The sequence below is a fragment of the Mauremys reevesii genome, linkage group 5 (genome assembly GCF_016161935.1).
Source record: "Mauremys reevesii isolate NIE-2019 linkage group 5, ASM1616193v1, whole genome shotgun sequence".
NCBI lineage: Eukaryota > Metazoa > Chordata > Testudines > Geoemydidae > Mauremys > Mauremys reevesii.
Genome location: NC_052627.1, coordinates 98,026,928 through 98,033,805, shown reverse-complemented (window position 1 = coordinate 98,033,805; position 6,878 = coordinate 98,026,928).

Here is a 6,878-nt window from a genome sequence, read left to right as displayed (position 1 = left end):
ACAGGGTGAGGGAGTGGCTAAAGTAGTACTAAATGACCTTTGTGACTTCCTGACCCTATGGCTGGTAACACCAGTCTGACCCCTAGCAGAAAATGGAGCACACTGCCTGAAGATTGGCACCTGGCATAATAGTGAGCAACTGTCCACTTGGCTGAGCAACTGCTCACTTGGGCCATTTCAGCAGCCAGAGATCATCTGGGTTCAGGGACACCCCACTACGCTCCCTTCGGCCTTGCCATGCCAGGAGCCAGAAAGATAAGTGGCAAAAGAACTTCTGCGCTGGCTCTATGCCACTGAAATTGTGTAGGAGGTTACCATCTGAGGTTAAAGTTTGCTTTGAGCCTCCAGAGCAGCACAAAGCAGACTTAACTGGCCAGAGAATCTGCTCCTGTCAGGGTTGCTTTTGAGGGGTGGGGGAATCATAGCTATTTTTCAAGAGTTGAATATACCAGTACACAATCGCTAAGATTTAAACAAACAAATGAAAAGCTATATTATTATGACAGACCACCAGTCTCAGGTACTATTCATGACTGAATTTAGCTTTCAAGAAAATTTCAAAACAGTTTTGAAGGCCTGTGAGAACAAAGCACTGAGAGGAATGCTGGCTGTGAAAGAACTAATATTAAAAAACATATTAAAACCAATCAACATTACTTTGCAGGAGTAAGAAGTGAAACACTGAAGCAGGATGTGAAGATGTGCAGTAAGCTAAAAGAAATGAATTAAACAGCAAAGCTGCAACATGCTAGCAACATTTGGGGCTATGCACTAAAAAGGAGAAACCTTATCCAAATGTTCGGCACATCTTGAAAAATAAGTAAAGAAGTGAAATGGAGAAGGATCAAAGGGAGGACAAGTGCAGAAGCTTCCTAAAGGTTGAGAGGTTGGATTAACCTTTGGAAAGTATGCTTGTGTTGATATGAAAATGTCTTGTAGAAACATTGCATCTCCAAATATTATGCAAATCCTGATTTGATAGTTATACCACCGAGACTTGCACAGTCTTCTGTAAAAACCATGAGCACCCAGGGACTTTGCAGCTGTCACTGTGTTCACCATGGCCTCTTGGAACTTTTTGACAATATATGGGCTAGAACTCAGATCCTGGTGCTCTAAAAGTATGGTTTACTGTCACTTCAGCTAACACCCATTGCTGTTAAACAGTAAGTATGTCTATGGCATAATTTCTTTAGTTTTGATTCCATCCAGAAGGTGCTGGTGATGCATACACACACTAGTACGTTTACTACAGTATGCTAAACTCCTGCATAAGGAGGACTATCATTGGTCCATAAGAGAGGAAGAAATGCTATAAGAAAATATTTTTATCATTTTTTAAATATGAATATGGAGCTATAGATGATACAGAATATAAAAATAAAGGACTGTAGTACTTAATGGAGTGAAAAGTGCTTATTTTCTTCTCTGTTAGCCAACATGTTCACATTATAAAATATATATAAAAAATAACCTGTGTCTGCGTGAGTCTTTGTACCAACTTCCTCAGACAGCAGGAAGGATTCTTAAGGCAAATTGAAGCACAAAAGGAGGGAAGAGAAAGGAACGCCACCACACAAAAAAACTTGTCTGGTGGGAAATTGAGATTTGAAACAATGTAACTTCCTCTTCAGCAGGGACTCTAGCCTTTTGAATCAAAGAAAATTCAATTAAAGATTGAGTTTCTTCCCTGTTCTCTGCAAAATGCAATTTGCATTTTAACACCTTACTGCTGTGCGAAAAATGTTCAAGTGAAAGGTTTCAAATAAGCTTGTCAACCATAGCAGAAGGCTGATTCTGGCATGTTTAGCAGTTTTTACACTTTCAGTTATTATTGTAGTCTGTTAAAGTACATTTCTAACTGAAATTTTAGTGCTTTCAGCTGATACTGATGGGGCTTAAGAATCTGTCGCAGGTTCTTTTGATCTGGTATACATTTCTGACTGCAGCCTATTTAGTTTCTCTCCAGTAAGTTTTCTCTTTCTGCTGGCTCTGCTTCTGAACTGTAGTTCCTGCATCACAAATATGCAGACAGATATACAAGGCCTACTAGACACCTGGACAGTCAGCGATTCAGACTTCATAGGGCAGTCAAAGCATCAAGTGCTGCAGAATAGGCATGAATTCTGACCCCCTTATTATCTGAAAGAGAATGCCTCATGATTTTAAATATCTAGGGCCTCAGTCTCAAGTGCAACACAGCCATGATGCACTTCATAATGAGCCCTAAAGCCAATGCAACTCCTCCAAAGAGGATGACCCCCACGTCAAGGTGATTTTCCAGTGATGAAGAGCTTTTACGGCATTCCCCCTCCCTGCTGCTGGCATGGGTTAGCTGGAAGACAGAGGTCATAAGTTCTGAGATAACTCTGCATCATGCCAACCCTCAGGTATGTTTTTGGCCTCTTGTGGCAGTTTGCAGCTGGCATGAGTTTCAGGATCTCTCAGGCAGCAGTACTGCAGAATAGGGGTAGCAGCCCTCCATACAGCTGCACCAGGATCAGGGCAGAGCAAAGATGAGATTTAAGCCACCTTTGCACCTTCTCCTCCACTGATCTGCTATAAATTTGGTCTCAGTGTGAGATGTGAGGCATGAGACTCTACAAAGCAAGCAGAAAAAAGGAGGAAATATTGTTAGGTTGTATTAAGAATGAGGCAGAGAATAGTACTGAACATATTATGGTATTTCCATATTTCTCAGCAATATGGACTAATATATTAGTATAGCATTTCCTGTCTTTTGAGTGCTTTCAGTGTTATTTTATATATATATATATAATATATATATATGGTCTTACATGGACTCCATGACCCATGCAGTCCATTTTAACCCTATGTTTCTATATACCAATTGATGGTGAGCCCTGCTCATCCCATCTCAAAAAGTTTATAGCCAAAAGGAGCCACAGAAGAGGAACAGAAATTATTAGGGGCTGGAAATGTCTTCTGTAGCAGATGACTGTCATTTAAAGGCAAAAAAGTTAGAGATTACACAGAAGTAGTACATAAAGTAAAGTATTGTTTGCAGTGTTGTAGCCATGTCGATTCCAGGATATTAGAGAGACAAGGTGGGTGAGGCAATATCTTTTATTGGAACCAACTTCTGTTGGTGAGAGAGAGAGAGAAGAAGCTCTCTCTCTCACCAACAGAAGTTGATCCAGTAAAACATATTACCTCACCCACCTTTTGTAAAATCATGAGGGCCATTTGAGCTTGAGAGAGTTTCCCGTAAGCCATGGGTTGCTGCAGAGCTGTGCCACCCCAGGAGGAGCCCTGGGATGAAACTGTGACAGAATCACCATGTTCTTGTCTTTGTCTGGGAGAGTGAGGTGAGGAGTGGAAGGAGAAAATAACTTATTGCAGCCATTTACATGGTGCAATTTACTCCCCCTCACACATACCTCAGCTCAGCTTTCTAAGTGGGATATGGGGAAAGAGTGGAACCATTGCTCTGTCCTTGTTCTTCCCCACTCCATGATTATAGTCATGGGAGGAGTAGCAGCCCCCTGTGCCAAGACTGGAGATCTGGGTAAATCCTGCATGGCTGTGCTGGGCATGGCAGCACCCTGCATCCCCACTTAGACCTCTGTGCATCTGCTTAGAACTCAACCGCCCATAAAGAAAGTAAATCAATGTCCTTTTTACCATACTGAGAACACTAGACCAGCAGCAGTAAAAGGGAACACATTAAAGCTGATAGAGGAAGAAATACATTTTATAAAAGAGAGAATGGAAAATTAGCCTCACTGCCACAGTGGAGCTCCCAGTCACAGATCTCAGTGAGGCCAGAGCTCAACAGGATTAAGAGGATTAGATAGTTATATGAATCATAAGACCATTCACAGTTACATTAAGATAAAAAAAATCCTATAAGGGATATGAGCCCTCATACTTCAAGGCATAAACCAACCAATTGTCTGGGATTAGGAAAATGTTTCCCTACAGGGAGGTTATTCCATCACTGTATGCTACAGGAGTTCTTGCACCTTCCTCTAAAGCAGCTGGTACAGGCCACTGTCAGATATAGGACTCTTAACTGGAAGTACCACCAGTCTGATGCCACTGGCATTTCTGATATTTCTATGTAGAAGAATGTAGTGTGTGTGAAAAGTGCTGGACTAAGTGACCTCCATTTATAGATTAGAAATAGAGCTTAACTATGGGTCAGGCTATGATTTTGTTATGGGGATCGTTCCATGTAAGCTGTGCAGACACCCAGCACCATGCAGGTGCTCAGAGAACCCACCCAGCTATACCAAGCTAGTAACAAAAATAAACCAGTGGTGAGACAGAAGTTAACAAGAAGGAGATGCAGTCTCCTTAGGCATCCCAGCCCTCATCTCACCACCCACACACTTGACTTTATGATGAGTGGTTATTGAAAAACAATGTAATCAAGAGATCAGCCACACAACCAGGTCAATATATAACTCATATCTTAGCCACTAATCACACTGGTGCCAATCCTTTAGTAACTAAAACCCAAAGGTTTATCAAAGAAAAGAAGAAGAGAATTAAAATGGTTAGTAGATCATATACATACAATAACGGCAATGTTTTTATATCAGGTTTATAGCACTGATGTTATAGACTGCTGGCTTGTAAAATCTCTCTGGTAACTTCCAAAATATTGGAAGGCCCTCAGTCCTCAATCAATATGCTCCACCCAGTTGTAAATCCACAGTCCAGAGAAACAGAGCAGGAAAGCGGCAAGATGGAGATGTTTCAGGGGTCTTTTATACCTTTTGCCCTGTGCTTGGAATTTTACTGTCCCAAACAAAGCTCATAGCCAAGCTTGTGGAAAGTTAGTGGAACAAGGTGGAATCCAGGGTCACATGGGTATATCACATGTCCTTACATGGCTTGATGACTCACAGAAGGTAAGTCTCTTGGCCCCTTGGAGCCTGGAGCATCCTCAGGAAGAACTATCTGGGCGGAAAGAGTTTCTTCTATGGCTCATTGTGAGAGCTAAGTGTCTCTGATAGGCCATCAACACAAAAGTTGTCTGGCTTCAATGTAGATTTTACGTGGTAGGTGTTGCCCCAGGAACAAACACATTTGGGATATAGATATATAGCCAATATTCATAACTTCAGATACAGTGATGATACAAGGGTTTAAACAGGATAATCTTATTTAGCAAGTCATAACTCTTCCATTGACACCTTACATGACACACTTTGTATAAGATGTGTTCCAATTGTCTAACAGTGGCACTATCATTTTTATGAATGGTTATATTTCAGTCATACAGCACACATGAAATCTGCATAGCTTTAGAGGAATTTTTAACAGTGACCATTAGACAGTGAGCATTGAGCATACACATAAATCCAAACATACATATAGTGGCCATGTGGTCGATACAGCAGTGTACTACAAGTATCCATCATAAAGAAATGCAGTGTAATTGAACATCAAAATTGCCATAAAACCAGATTCTATTCTGTTTCTATCATCAATTCCTAGACTCACTAATACCAATCATACCTGGCAATTCAGGTTATTTTGTATGTTTGCCATTTTCTGGGTGGAACAATTTTGCCAGAATTCCCTGTGTACTTTTAATTTCTGAATATTTAGATTCTGTCCCATGGGTTTTGAATCTCCATCTAGAATGAACAGTTCTTTTGTTCTGCTTTACTGAAAACTTTGAGTATTTCAGAATATTTCTGAGTCCACTTCAAAGACACCTCTTTCTCTGTGAAAATCAGCAGAGCAGTTCAAGAAATGTGTTTCATTGTTTCTTCAGAAACAAACTTATTTTCTGGAAAATTACATGAGCAAAATCTAATTTTGTCTCCTCTTCTCTTTGTGAAGAAGAGTGATTTCATTCTTATTTTACATACCTTATCTCTACTTCAACATTTCAAGTACAATGCAGCCTTAAAGTCCCCATTTAAATATAGTTAATATAGAGCAATAGTAAGCAGATGGATTTCCCATTCTGCTCTGAACAGAATATAAATCCACTGTGCCTAATCCAAATGTACCCTCTTCCAGTAGTTCGGTTTTTTTGCTAACTCAAGGCTTGTCTTCACTGAAAAGTTAGCTCAAGTTACCACTCAAGTGTTATCCTAACTTGAGTCCCATCCACACACAAAAACTCTTACCTTGAGTACAATGGCTGGCCTGTCAGGGGACATAGGCTAAAGCAGGGGTCGGCAACCTCTGGCACATGGCTCGCCAGAGGAAGCACCCTGGTAGGCTGGGCCACTTTGTTTACCTGCCAAGTCCACAGGTTCAGCCAATTGCAGCTCCCACTGGCTGCGGTTCGCTGCTCCAGGCCAATGAGGGCGGCAGGAAGCAGCACGGGCTAAGGGATGTGCTGGCCGTGGCTTCCCACTGCCCCCGGCTTCCCGCTGCCCCCATTGGCCTGGAGTGGTGAACCATGGCCAGTGGGAGCCATGATCAGCTGACCCTGCGGACACGGCAGGTAAACAAACCAGCCCAGCCCGCCAGGGTGCTTACCCAGGCGAGCCGCGTGCCAGAGGTTGCCGACCCCTGTACTAAAGCAACAGTTGACACAGACTGTCAGCTGCTAACATGACTGCTCTGCAGTATGGATGTACGCTTGCTCCACTCAAGTGTAACCGGTCCTTCAATGCCATCCCACAATTCCCTCATGTGTCCAGAAAGGACAGACAAGTTCTCCAGCAATTCACTGGAAAAGGATTCATAGAGCAGCTCAGCATACGGCTGCACAAAGAGCCATGGAATATGCCCTCAGAAGTCTTAGTATCACACACGAGTGCGCACAGCACCAGTGCGGACACAACCCTGCTAGTGTTATTTCATAGTGTGGCTGCTCTCACTTGAGCTAGGCTGACTTGAGAGAAATAACTTGAATTTAGATAACAAGTTCCCTCTGCAATGAC